Source organism: Capsicum annuum, chromosome 7 (assembly GCF_002878395.1).
Source record: "Capsicum annuum cultivar UCD-10X-F1 chromosome 7, UCD10Xv1.1, whole genome shotgun sequence".
Taxonomy (NCBI): domain Eukaryota; kingdom Viridiplantae; phylum Streptophyta; class Magnoliopsida; order Solanales; family Solanaceae; genus Capsicum; species Capsicum annuum.
The window spans coordinates 218,528,695-218,544,002 of record NC_061117.1 but is presented as its reverse complement, the minus strand read 5'-3'; positions in this window follow the sequence as shown (position 1 = coordinate 218,544,002).

Genomic DNA, 15,308 nt, shown 5'->3' with positions numbered 1-15,308 from the left:
ACTGATTGTTCTGTTTAACTGAACTGAACATGGACTGAGTTTATTGAGTTCCGATGACTAGCGGAACACTACTGAATTCTGTTAACTGACTAAATGCTACTGAGTTCTGTTAGCTAACTGAGTTTACTGATGTATGAACTGAATACTGAACTAAATTGTACTGATACTGAGATTTACTGAATTCCATAGACTGACGGAATATTACTGAGATTACGTAGATTACTGAGTATTGAGTAAAACTGAACTGATACTACCTTTGCATAAGTTTTCCTGAGTCATGAGACTGACTGAAGTCTACTGAACATGGCTTGACTGAGAGTATCGTGAAAACATGACATGACTCTAGGCACACAACTATATTTTTCGGGTACAAGTACCCCCAGGACTCGATAAAAGTAAACTGACACTTCTTGACATTCTCGAATACATGATCAATATCAACCATTCATAATAAAATAAGTTCGGGATTTCATGAAATACATGGTTAACATAATTTTGTTCATGGTAGGAATGTATATAATCAAGATCATAATTTCATACTCTAACATCATGACATTCCAACAACATATTCGTTGTACAACAATAGCATGTAAGCCATTCAAGCATGAGGTCAATGGCATGAACTCACCTTTTAGGCCATATTAATCCATACTACATGTTTCTTGTTTCTCTTAAACATTTAATCAAACACCTTTCATGCACAATTTAGGCATAGGTGAAATCATAAATTTTTCACAAAGTATAAATCACCAAATTCATGGACTTCAACTTATCTTTCAACATAGTTTCATGATTTCACATAAAGATCCCAACTTGGGAATCATTCAACACCAACAACAAAATCATAAACGTCCAACTTATAATTTCAGGAACTCAACATAAAGTTCATATGAATAATATTATAAAATAAATTATTTTTCATGATTCTTGAGATAACTCATGGAATTAAAAACTCAATTTAACATCATCAACATGAACATAATCATCCCACCACAAAATATGCATGATACATAACTTAAAACTTGATTCTTGAGCTCCATGGATGAAAGGAATCCATTGATGAACACTATGCATACCTTAGTTCTTCATTTTACGAAGATCGACGGAGAGAATTTCTTGAAATTAAATCCCCAATTACAAACCCTCTTCTTGTTCTTGATGAATTTTGAGAGAAATCAAGCATATGTTGCTAAATTATGTTGAATCTCGTGTTTGTATATATATATATATAGAGAGAGAGAGAGGTAGGAAAGACTAAAATACCCTTGGAAGAAGAGAGAAAGACGCAGCTGTCCTCTGTTGTTTTCAGGCTGATAGGCTAAAGTAAATTGATCATAACTTCTTACTCTAATGTTCAAATTAGATGAAACCAATTGCATTGGAAAGAAGACTCAAAGATATTTCTATTGATATATAGCATCTCTCACAGTTCATTATATGTAGGAAGTTATGATAGTTTGAAGTTGACTAAAATTTTTGACCTGAAATGCGCCCGAAATGCGGGAGCATTTCAAACCAGTGAGTTAGCCACTGAAATGCACCCAAAATGCGCCCGGAATGTGTCCAATACGTACTAGGGACTTTCCCCATCGCAATGCTACTTGAAAATCTAAAAACGGAGGTCGGAAAGGTCATCAAATAAATCCCTGAAGTTAGGAGGTCTAAAATGAGAGTAAGTGTTGAACTTGAACACTTAGCAAAAAATTTTCTAAATGTTGGAATCTCTCATGGAGCTTTACGAGCTGAATTTGACATGCGATTTTTACGGGGTCTTACAATAACAACTTCCAATGAATCGATTAAGGATATCGAGTTTGATAGCAAAACTGGGGCTGTAATGTGTATTGAAGGTAGTGAATCTGATTTGGTTGCGTTAACTGTTGTTGAAACGCAGACTCAGTATTCATTATACGTTCCAAAATTTGAAGTTAATAATTTCATTACTGATTGCAAGAACACTGAAATAAAAGTGAATCAACTTTATAAGGATAAGCAAATTTTGATATCGGTTATGGCGAAATATGCGATATCGAATGGATTTAACACATTTACTAAACAATCTGATAAACAAAGGTATGAAATAAATTACTAATTTTTATTTGTAAATATTGTGAAGGATGTTGTTGTGTTGTAATAGCATTTGTTAAACGAGTTTTATTATTGACTGTAATTTCTGGCTTTGCTGTTTGCATAAAAAAGAGTTACATTTATTATGTATAATATTCCATCATACATGCATGCGAATGTATAATAAAACTGTAACAATTTAGTTATGATTTTCTTATTTAAATTAAAGATTTTATATGTATGTGATTAAATGGATAACATGTTTTAAAATGTATTTACAGCTATGTGTTACATTGTCGTGTCAAAGATTGTAAATTGGTCCTGAATGCGTATTCGATGAATCATTTGGAAATCTTTGTTATAAAGACATTTGATTTGGAACATAGTTGCAGCTTGAGTGATAGAGTTCTGAATAATTTGGTTGCGACAACTACTTTTGTCAGTGAGTTTACTGCACCAAAGTTAATTAATTACAAGATAATAAACACACCGGCGGACATAATTGAAGAGATGAAGGCCGTATACGGTGTTGATATCAACTACATAATGGCTTGGCGGGCAAAAGAAAAGGCAATTGCGATGCTTAGAGGTGGACCAGCTGATGGATATCAAAAAATGCCCCGTTATATATATATATATTGAACCAGATATATCCTGGATCATACATTCGGATGCATAAGGCATTAGATAACGAGTTTAAATACTTGTTTATTGCCTTACATCCCATGATAAGGGAGTTCAAAGTTTGTCGTCCAGTAGTAGTTGTAGATGGTGCACATTTAAGCGGGTCATATCAAGGAACGTTTGTATCGGCGAGCACTCTTGATGGTGCAGGTATTATACTTTGATGTATTTACATTTGGTATTTCAGAATTATGCATGCGTCCTAGCAGATTATATGTTGCTCTAGTATGTATAATAAAAATTGGACTTGCTTAATGAGTATATAAAATACCAATATTTACCTTTTATTTTGTGTTTTTGATGTTTTCTATAAAGTAGATGCTAGTTTCTGTTTAAACAACGTTAGAAATTTCATTTTCATTTTAAAATTGAACGAGTAAAATGTAAGTAGATTTTATTTTTTGTGCTATGTGTATGATTATCTATTATACTCAATGGTGTATGTATGATGTTGTAAAATATTCATACTTTGTTATATATTTTACATTTAGTATATAATTCCCTAACAGTATGTTTACGATGTATGACGTACTGTTATACGTTATTAAAATGTGTGGAGTTATATATTTTATTTGATTTCAACATAGTGATACTGGTGGGACAACATGTATGATGTCATGTAATAGCTAAGTGTAAAATAATTACAGACCTGTGCAATGGTGTACATATATTATAGAACTGTTTTTTTATTAGGATGTATTCTTTCATTAGCTTATGGTATAGTGGATTCCGAAAATGACAATTCGTGGACTTGATTTTTTCATCAATTTAGAGAAGCATTCGGAGAACGGGACAACTTGTGTTTTGTATCGAATCGTAACGAAAGTATCATTAAAAGTGTGAGCATTGTTTATCCTAATGTCCACCATCTTGCTTGTATTTGGCATTTATGAAAAAATATTTGTAAATATTTTAGAAAAAGCAAAGACAGACTTAGTGACCTTTATTATTCCATGGCTAAAGCGTATAGAAAAGAAGATTTTGATTACATTATGTCAAAGATTGGAAAGGTTGATCCAAGGGTTAAGGAATATTTGGAAGAAGCTGGCTATGAGAAATGGTCTCGATGTCACGCCCCTGTTAATAGAGGTAGAATGATGACCTCTAATATAGCTGAATGTATTAACGGTTGTTTGGCAGAGGCTAGAGTACTTCCTATTTTAGGTTTCCTTGAAGAAGTGAGGATTCTATTTGCTGCATGGAATTGTAAGAACAGTGAAATTGCATCTTATACAAACACAACGCTTGGGAGAAGATTTCAAGAAATACTAACTAATAATGGGGTTAAATCGTTGCGGATGACGGTATGTATTCTGATAGTTGAATCTATTTTTTATTTGTTATTAATTTTTATATTGTTAAATGTATAAAATTAATCATTGATGACAGGTTAAGGCAGCTGGTAGTTATTTGTACCGTGTGTATGAATCAGGAAGGAGGTACATTATTGATATTGAACGTGGCGCGTGTAGCTGTTGTCGGTATCAAATTGATGAAATTTCATGTGCACACGCAATTGCAGTTTTGAAGAGTATAAATATAGATGTAAAAGAGTATGGGCATTACTGTTCAGAACTGTACCATCCAAACACCATTGTCAAGACGTATGAACTCCCCATAATTCCTATTCCAGATATAAAAGATTGGATTGTACTAGATTTTGTTGATGCAGATGAAGTCTTGCCACCCAAATACAAAAGACCTTCCTGGAGGCCAAAAATAGGAAGACATTTGAAAGCTAGTGAATCACTTACAAGTTCAAACCATTGCGGTAAATGCGGGCGTACAGGCCACAACCGTAGGACGTGCGGTTTCTTCCCAAAAGAAAGTTGAAGATTTTAGTTTGTTGTTCTAAATGCTAAGTGATTGTTTGGATACAACTACAGAACATCAATTGTTTTTTATTTTTTGTTTATTTGCTTGCTGAAGTTTATTTTATATTTTTATTTGTTATGTACTTTTTAATTATGACTGAATGTTTGATATTTTGGAAACAATATCACACAGTTTTGAATTATTACAGTTTATGACTTTACTGCTTATTATTGCAGCGTAGTAATATGTAATCTTAATGTATAATATATTTAATATGTATGATATTATACGTTGACAACATGTATGACTTTTAAGTACATGTTTTTTAAAAGCATAACAACTAATAATAATATGAATCAAACGAATTTGTGTGAGGATTATGGATTATACATTAAGATCTATGTATGAGAGTAAAAAATATTTTTGTTTTGTTATTAGTATTATGTATTAAATGTTGATACATTAAGTTTGTTTACAATTTACGATGTATTGTTATTTTTCTTAAAAAAATTTGAATACGAAGCTGTTTTCAATTAAGCAATGAGACGTTTCAACATGTATGATGTTGTCTACTGAATTTCTTAAAAATAAATTGATACATGTTCAATGTATAATTAACTCATAATATAATATTTACTTCTTTAATGTCGGGAAAAAAATAATGTTTTACATATATTTAATTTATTATACGTATGTGACATTTTACATATGTAAAATGTTGTTATACAGTCTTTTTAATATGTAAGACTATATACAGTCTTTTTAATGTTGTTATATAGTCTTTTTAATATTAAGTTAGGTTAAATGAGTAATTAACAAACAAGATAAAATAAGTAGAAAAGAGTTTATGTAAATGTAAATGTATTAGAACCAACAACTGTCATCCATATAATGTTTCCTAAAAAACAACATTCCAAAAAACATTACTGTATATAACTATTTAGCAGAAACAACAAAAAAAGCAATTAGAATATTTTTTAGAATGAGCTACTCCAAAGTAACAAATGCACTTTCATCAGGTAATTGGAGAAAAGTATTCTTTGGACGAGGAGGATCATCATTATCACTCGTATAACCTTTTTCTGCCTTCTTCACTCCGTAGTGCCATAGTAACGAAGCATAACGTGTACATTGACTAGCAGCTTCAAACTCACAGGAAGGAACTTGCTGCCCTTCACTCAATATTTCTGCATATGCAGCCACAAATACCCCGCAGTCCTTGAATTTTTAATAAAATAAAAGATCGATAAGTATAGTAATTTACCATGATTATACATGTGAAAATTTTAAAAGTAAGAGACACTTACAAACTATCAGACGCTTGCTGTGGAATGTTTTGGACGTATTCAACATCAAATGAGTTGTGACTTATCTCACCAGTTTGCAGATCAAGCTTCCCTTCATACTCTTTAAGTGTTGACTAGTCAAATCTTTTAGTCTTTTCAAAAAAACCACTGTCCGACAAGTAAGTAGGCAGCATGGCTGCTAACTTTCTTATTTCAATTGGTGGTTCACTTTTCTTTCGCTTGACAATGAGTCATACATGTTTTGCAGAAATTTTTGACTTTGGAAAGAGAGTCGCCACTTAAGTTTGAAAAGGAATTAAGAAACCTTTATAAAGGTTACTTCAAATGATTCAAAATAGGAAAATCATTTTAAGTTAGAAATTCTAGATAAGCGGTTCCTATTAATGTTTTAGGAAGGTGTTAGGCACCTAAAACGTCCGCTAACTTGCGGTTATCTGGACTGTTTGAAAATCGTCTTTTGATTAACTTCGAAAAGATTAATTTGTTGAAATAGTGATTTGATTTTTCAAAAAAAAACTTGTGTAAAATAGATTTAGGCGACTTAGTAGGGATTTTAACTAAGTCTAAACAAAACTAATAAACAAATAAACACATAAAAGGGGAAGGAAGGAGAAAGTAAAGGATTTAGGCCATTAGGCCCAAATCAACGAGCCCTGTCCTAGTCTAGTTGGGCTTCCGACCCATTTCACCTGTCCTAAACTATTTTTTGAGCCTTTGGCTCGAGTCTTGCTCCACCTGTATTAAATACAACTTTGGCTTCGAGGCCGAAATGAATGAATGAATAAATGACTAAATGAATAAATTTAAAGAAGACAATAATAAAAATTGAGACTTTTCAAGTCTCTTAGTGACCTCATCAATAGGTTTTGACCCATTTTCCTTCTTCGTCTATCTTCTAGCACCCGTACGCCATGTAGTGGACCTTGGGTTTAAACTTCGAACTTGACTCGAAGGGGTGAGCCTCATTTACCCATTATGAAATGCAAGAGGAGAGAAATCCATTTGAACTCGAGATATTTTTTGCATGCAAAGAAAAGATAAAGAAATTAATATACGTTCAAGGCATAAAAGTGACATATTTCAAAGCAAAAGAAAATATCAAGAACCAATTTTTGAATGACAATGATAAGCACACTTGCACAAAAATGAGAGTCAACAAATAAAATGCAAAGCAAAGACACCCACTTACATGCCTCATGATTTATGTTCATACAAGAATGAATAAAGGTAAAAGAAAGAAGGTCATATTCAATGAATTAATACAAGAAACAAACAACGTAAGCTTGCGAAAGTAAAGAGATGAGGCAACAAGGAAAATACTCATGACTTTTAAAATTGAACAAACATAGATACTAATGCATATAACAAAAGAAAATAAAGCTTAACTTTTCAAGCAAGAGAATCCTAAATCTCAATTAAGGCGACATTAACGAAAATTCATACATCTAGATCACAATCAACATTTTATGGAAAAACGCGTTATGACCTATGATTTATATTTTTAAGATATCGTTGATTCTCTTTTGAAATTATGAATAAAAGAGAGACATGAATCAAGTTTTTACACACACAAAGAGCACATATAACAATCCGGAGTAAGAAAATAAGAATAAAAGTTTAGCATTTCTAAAAGTGAAATATCGTTTCACAATCATACTATGCATGAGTCAAAAATATCCAAATAATTTTATTTAGCCGCGAAAGTTTAAACTTTCTTATCATTTTGAAAAGACAACATGCGAACAAAAAGGAATAAAATCTTGGATGAAAAATAAAGCTAACACTTCATATCTTATATGAGGATTTTGAAATCCATTAAAATAATTAGTAAGCAAATGACAAATTCTTGACTTAACTAATTACTATTTTTATTAAGGCGCAACAAATAATAATAATTATTCTTCCAACATAAAATAAATAACTTTACATGCTAAAAAAAACATATCTACCAACAATAAGTTTAAACAAGACATGGGTATTGTTTTTCAAGTAAAGATCTAAACTTTATCCAAAATAATCAAAGAATAAAGTAAAAAAAAAAAAGAAACAATCAACATTATCTATTCTTTTCAACATAAAGGAAACAACTTTACATGTTAAAAACAAATATATCTACCAACAATGAGTTTAAACAAGACATGAGTATATTTTTTCAAGTAAGCATCTAAACTTTATCCAAAATAATCAAAGAATAAGGCGAAAAGACAAAACATTCAACATTAACTATTCTTTTAAACATAAAGAAAATAAATTTACATACTAAAAACAAATATATCCAACAACAATGAGTTTAAACAAAGCATAAATACATCTTTTAAGCAAAGATTGAAACTTTATCCAAAATAATTAAAGAATAAAGTCAAAAAAGGCACATACAACTATTGCTAGCTCATTTTTATATCATGAACATAAAAATAATTAGAATATCGATACCACAACGTCCTAGGACCTTCAAGGCCATCTACAACATACAATCCCAGCAAACAAAATTATATCTACGAACTACGAAGAAGAAAAAAAGATGAAGAAGAAAACAATAATAAAAACTAAAATAAAAAAAAGGTGTGTTTACCTTTTGGGGGGCAGCAAACGAAACTACGAGCTTCGTTGGAATCAACCACCTCCAAAAAACGTCGCCGGCAACTCAAAAATTTTGATTAGCCGATCAACTTTATGAAATAAAAATTTTTACTAAATAAACATAACTATTTTTGCCCAAAGAATTTTTTCCCCTTTCTAGCCTTTTTTTTTTCTTCCTTCTCCCTCCTCTCTCTACCAAAGTAGTGGTACTATTTATAGGAGAGAATGAGTATTTTTTTTTCCACCAATGTGGAAGAAAAGTATTTATAGGAAAGGATAGAGATTTATTTCTAGTCATCTACCAATGTGGGAGAAAAAGCATTTAGGGGGGTTTTTGGAATGTAAAAATTAAAGTAAGGTGAGGTGAAAAATAATGTGGGGGAAATAGTACAATGTAGTACAATCTTTGAATTTCAAAATTGGAAAAGGACAAAGTTGGGGGGAATAGTACAATTTGAATTTATTTTTTGGTGGGAATTGGGTAAAAGTTATGAGAGTTCTTGAGAATTTTGTGGTTATTTAAAATATAACCCCAATTGAAATTTAAAAGTTAGCCATATTTATTTATTTTGATCAAATTAAAAATTAATTGACGAATTACATTGCAATTATGACCAATTTTTAGTTATGATCAAATCTAATAGATTGGCTAAATTAAATTAAAATTCGATACGAATTAATACCTTTTTTTTAATCCCGAGCTTCTTGATTTAATAAAATGAATGCATATTTATCCAAATAAATTATTTTTGAGAATAAATTATATTTAAATTAAGATTTTAATCATTTAAATTTATTTTCAAGATAAGCCTTACTTAAATCCGATATTTTGTAAAATAAATAGTTAAGTAACAAATTATATAATCTCGTATAACTGAATACGATAGTATATAATCGCTACTTAAAATGACAAAATCACGTACAAAAAATACTTTAAGTTTTTTTTTCATTTGAATAAAATAATTATTTTGGTTTATTAAAAACTGAAGAAACTCAAGATTAAATTTGGTCGTGGAGGGCAAAAATTAGGTGTCAATAATACACGCGTATTGTTCTCTCCTTTAACACAATTACAGCCAATACTCAGTGATATTCGTTTCCACAGTTAACAGGAACATATACCTTATCAACCAAATGCCATGGTAAACCTGCAGGAATACAAAATCCATTAATTATATTTGTTATAGCGATTTCGTTAGAAGCACAAGCAATAGATTCTGCATAGTCTTCTTGCGTGAATATGTGATCTGTTTTAACTTCTGGAAAATAACGTTCGTATATTTTTTCCATATATGTTTTGAAGAAGCAGCTGGTTGTTGTATATCTATATGGATCACACTGCTGCAACTTTGATTTTTTCTCAAATGGTAGAATATCACATCTAAGTGTTGCATGTAGAAATGGTTAGGTTATATTAAGCACCGAAAGAAAACTGCATATTAAAACGTTATTACTATGTATTGCGTAAGAAGTTGAATGAATGACATGTTTCCATTACATCTATAATGTGATTATACAGTCCATAACATGTATGATATTTACTCATACAACTGATGCTAATGTATATGTTTTAGTTATTAGTATGTATTGGGAATGTAAATTAGTGTATGATATATTAACAAAACATGTATAAAATCTGATTATATGTAATACTACATGTATAATCAGTAGTCATAAAATTAAATCGTAGTAAAATATTTTAGTTATTATTATTTTGCAACAAAGAACAGGAATGTATGATATGTTACAAGTCATTATTTTAAATGTGATTATACATTACACCACATGTATGATATGTAACTATACAATAGATTATATGTATTATGTATTTTAATTGTACAACAGATACTAATGCATAATTTTTAGTTGTTATTATGTATTGATAAATGACAATAATGTATGATGTATTAACATAACATGTACTAAATGTGATTATATGTCTTACCACATGTATTAAATTGTGTCATAAAACAAATTTAAAGTCATATAATTTCGTTATTATTATGTTTTCAACAAAGTACATCAATGTATGAGCTATTATAATTAAACGTATAATAATTGATTGTACATAACACCATATGTATGATATGTAATAATACAATAGATTTTATGTATTTTGTAACAATTAGAATATTTTTAGTAAAAGTTTAAAGAATCATGATATAGTTGAGTTTAATTTACCTCATCATTCCAACACATTTTGGGTTGCGTCATCAAGTAGAACCAATTCTTTGAGAGTGCTTGTGCAACAATAAAGTTCAATAGAGGATAACCTAATCCTGGAGCATTTTTTAGATAGTGATTGTTTGTTTGTTTTCTGTAACATAAACAAGCATTAGACTTCACTAAGGTTTATTCTTATGTACTAAATTCAGTAATTTAGAAAGCTTTCTCAATAACTTACTTTGATGCATCATATTTCAGTAACCCAAGTTCAAGCCACTGTGAATAATTGCTGATCAATTGATTAGGCATGTCTTCGTAAATGGTACAACCATCAAAAGCATACCTCCGCTTCTCTTCATTATCAGAACTACCCTCATCTTTAGAGCTCGATCCAAATTTTATGATGTATGGTGACCTGAAAATCTTTGACTTTTTTCTGTCTCTTTTAACAGGTGATTTATGTTTTACTTCACGAGCTTTTGCTGCTTCAAGCTCCCTTACTTGTGTATCAGGAAAGTATGGTGGAAACTGACTATCTGGAAGTGACCACTAGCTTTCCGTCACTAAATTTGGTGTAACAACATCGATTTTTTTGTATTCGAAGGTGTTGACAACCCAAATATTAGTGTGTCTAAAGCATCTTGATCAGACTCCATTAGTGTGGCATTCATATCATCCTACAGATTAAAGATTGATGTGTTATGTGTAAAATCAAACATATTAATGTTTAAATTTAGTGATACCTAAACAACAACGACATTTATGTGGATTTTTTTGTTTGTTTAAAAATAAAATTTGAACTGTAAAAAAAATACCTGCAAATCTGTCACATCAGTACTATGATGTTTGTTCAATTCGTTAGCACAAAATGATTCTTTTGTGGCAATATGCTCATCCTATTTTAAGTAAAATCATTATGTAATAAAATAAATATGTCATATATCTATATGTATCACAAATGTATAAAGGACTGTACTATGTCATAAGTTTATGTTTTTAGACTTGAAGTGTTAAATCAGCAGTATTAAAACAAACAAAAAAATTAAAAAGTACCATCACAGAGTATGCTGTTTTCCCAAATCTTTGATAGTAGCTTCCTCTTTATCGTAAATAAGTGAATCCTAAATTAAGAGGTAAGTCGCATGCCGGAACAAATTTATTAAAAGTAAGACATAGTTCTAAAGGATAAAAATTTGTAAAAGTTATTTTAAAAGCCATACAATGATGAACGAAAAGATGTTTACATAATTTGATATGTATTAGGGATGGATGTGAATGTATAAGATGTAAGTTTTGAGTTGATAAATGTAATACCCCACAAAATCGCATGTCAAATTCAGCTCGTAAAGCTCCATGAAAGATTCCGATACTTATAAAATTTTTGCTAAATGTTCAAGTTCAACACTTAATCTCATTTTAGACCTCTTAACTTCGGAAATTTATTTGACAACCTTCTCGACCTCCGTTTTTAGATTTTCAAGTTGCGTTGCAATGGGGAAAGCCCCTAGTACGCATTGGACACATTCCGGGTGCATTTTGGGCGCATTTCAATGGCTAAATCACTGGTTTGAAATGCTCCCGCATTCAGGGCGTATTTCAGGTCAAAATTTCAGTCAAATTTAAATGATCATAACTTCCTGTATATAATTAACTGTGAGAGGTGCTATATATAAATGGAAAGATCTTTGAGTCTTCTTTCCAATGCAATTGGTTTCATCCAATTTGAACATCGAAGTAAAAAAGTTATGATCAATTTACTTCATCCTGTCATACAGTCAACAGAGGGACAACTGCGTCTTTCTCTCTTTCTTTAGGGGCATTTTGGTCATCTTCCACCCTATATATACTCAATAACACGAGATTAATGACATTTGAGACCAGAATATACTCCTTTTGCTCAATTTCTCTCCAAGATTATCAAGAACAAGTAAGGGTTCAATTGGGGATTTCAAGATTCAAGCCAATTTCACCGTAAACTTTCACGGAGTCTTAATCTAAGGTATGCGTAGTATTCATCCATGGATCCCTTTCATTCATGGAGCTCAAGAATCAAGTTTCAAATTATATATTGTGAATATTTTGTTGTGGTATGATTATGTTCATGTTGATGGTTGTTGTATGGTTTCAAGTTGGGATCTTTATGTATTTTCATGAAGTTATGTTAGTATGTAAGTTGAAATCTATGAACTTAGTTGTTTATGATGTCTATATTTTTGAATGTTGATAATCAAGTTGTTGATGATGAATGATTCCCAAGTTGGAATGATAATCAAGTTGTTGATGATGAATGATTCCCAAGTTGGAATCTTTATGTGTTTATATGAATCTATGATATTATATGAGTTGGAAACATGTAAACTTGGTTGTTCATGATGTAAAATTTTATGATTTCACCTATGCCTAAATTGTGCATGTAAGGTGTTTGATTAAATGTTTAAGAGAAACAAGAAACAAGTATTATGTATTATTATGGTCTAAAATATGAATTTATGCCATTAACCTTATGCTTGAATGGTTTCCATGCTATTATTGTACAATGAATATGTTGTTGGAATGCCATGATGTTAGAGTATGAAATCACGATCTTGATTATATGTATTCCTACCATGTGCAAGTTTATGATATCCATGCACTTCATGAAATTCCCCCCTACTTATTTTATTATGAATGGTTGATATTGATCATGTATTCAAGATTGTCAAGAAGTGTCAGTTTCCTTCTATCGAGTCTTCGGGGTACTTGTACCCAAAAAATATAGCTGTGTGCCTAGGGCCATGTCATATTTTTACGATATCCACAGTCAAGCCATGTTCCATAGAACTCAGTCAGTTATGTGACTCAGGAAAAATGCAGTAACTCAGTATTCTCAGAAATCTCATGAACTCAGTCAGTCGTAAGTAGTATTTCGTCAGTCAACGGAACTCAGCAACTCAGCTCAGTATTCATGTTCAGTGTCTATTCAAATGGGAGTAGGATTCAGCACCGAGCGAACCCAAGGATGGGAATCCACACTGCCAGATTGAGGATGAGATTCCTAAAAGTAATCTTTGCGTTCCAGAACTATGTAGCCAGCATAGGTTGAGACATCAACACTACTAACTTTAGAGTTGATGTGGCGGATACCCACCGTTCTCTTATGGGGACACTGCCAGATTTGAGGGTCATTCACAGCTTGTCTTTACCCGTGGCACGGTATTGGCACCCTTCCAATCAGGGTACAGATTGGACCCCGATTTAGCTATTGAAGCACATTCGGGGCATGTTGGTTAGATGAATTCTCCCATAGTTTTAGTTACAGAATCAGGACTGTCAGATACAGTCAACGCAGATACAGTACGAAACTCAAATAGTTCTATCAAATTCAGGACTGTCAGATATAGTCATTCATATTATCAGTTATATCAGTTATCAGAACTCACTTATCAGTCATGTTAGATATTGGTAAATCATGTTATTAGTATTCAGTTTCAAGACTATCAGATAAAGTCAATCAGACCAGTTTTTCATAATCAGAACTGTCAGAAACAATCATTCACTTATCAGTAATATAATATCAGTCTCTTAGTATTCCATAATACAGTATCAGTTCCTCACTTATTAGTGACCCAGATATCAATATCAATAACCTTAATCATTCAATATCTCAGTATCAGTAAACTCATGTGTCAGCATTCAAACTCAGTAGTCAGTATCACTACGAGTTCAGTTACAGTTATCTGTGCATGTATGTATTTTCACGTTCATATCAGTCAGCATTGTTCATGCATATAAACCCTTTGCATATGGCCTACCTCACTCGTATACTCAGTACATTCAGTCGTACTGACGCATTTGCGCTATGGTGCTTTCTTTTAATGTTACACCATAGGTTCAGAGGCACGAGTTTTAGAACAACAGTAGTATTGTAGATTTCAGCAGTGAGTGTCAGCAGTGAGTCCTCTTCATTCGAGGATGATATGATTATTACTTTATTTATCATTTCAGTTTAGTTTTCAATTGATGGAGTTAGTTGGAGACATGTTCTTTCAACTCCTTTTTCAGTGCAGGTAGAGGTTTTCAGACAACAGCATGTCATACAGTTATTTCAGATTTGTGTTGATATTTTTATACTATTTTCAGATATTATTTTATCAGATGTTTATTTAGATTTGAACCTTATGGCCTTACAGTATTATGTTTCCGCATATTTTACAGTATGGTTATTCAGTGCTCAGGTACAGATATCAGTCATGGGTTAGCTTGTGGTCCTTCGGGGTCATGGGCACCGTGTAGCGTTCTAGTTCAGAAAATTGGGGTGTTACAATAAACAATATGAAAAACTAATAATGTACCTCTAAATGTTTCATATGAGCGTTATGCTCTCTGCTCAGTTTTTCATTACAATCTATTTTTTTTTTTGCATCATTATGCTCATCCTACATTCAGTCACAATCATCATGTATAAAAGTCATGTTAATGTATAACGTAATGTTATACATTCAGCTGAATATATAATGAATCTGAGACAGTATCTCAATATGATAGTATTACAATGCAAATTATTCAAAGTAAGACAGTGCTAGAGAAAATAAATTTGTAATACTAATTTGAAAAGTTATATAATAGTGAATGAAAACTTCTTTATAGAGTTTGTTATCTAGTTGGCATGGATGTGAATGTAGAAGCATGTAAGTTTTGAGTTAATAAACA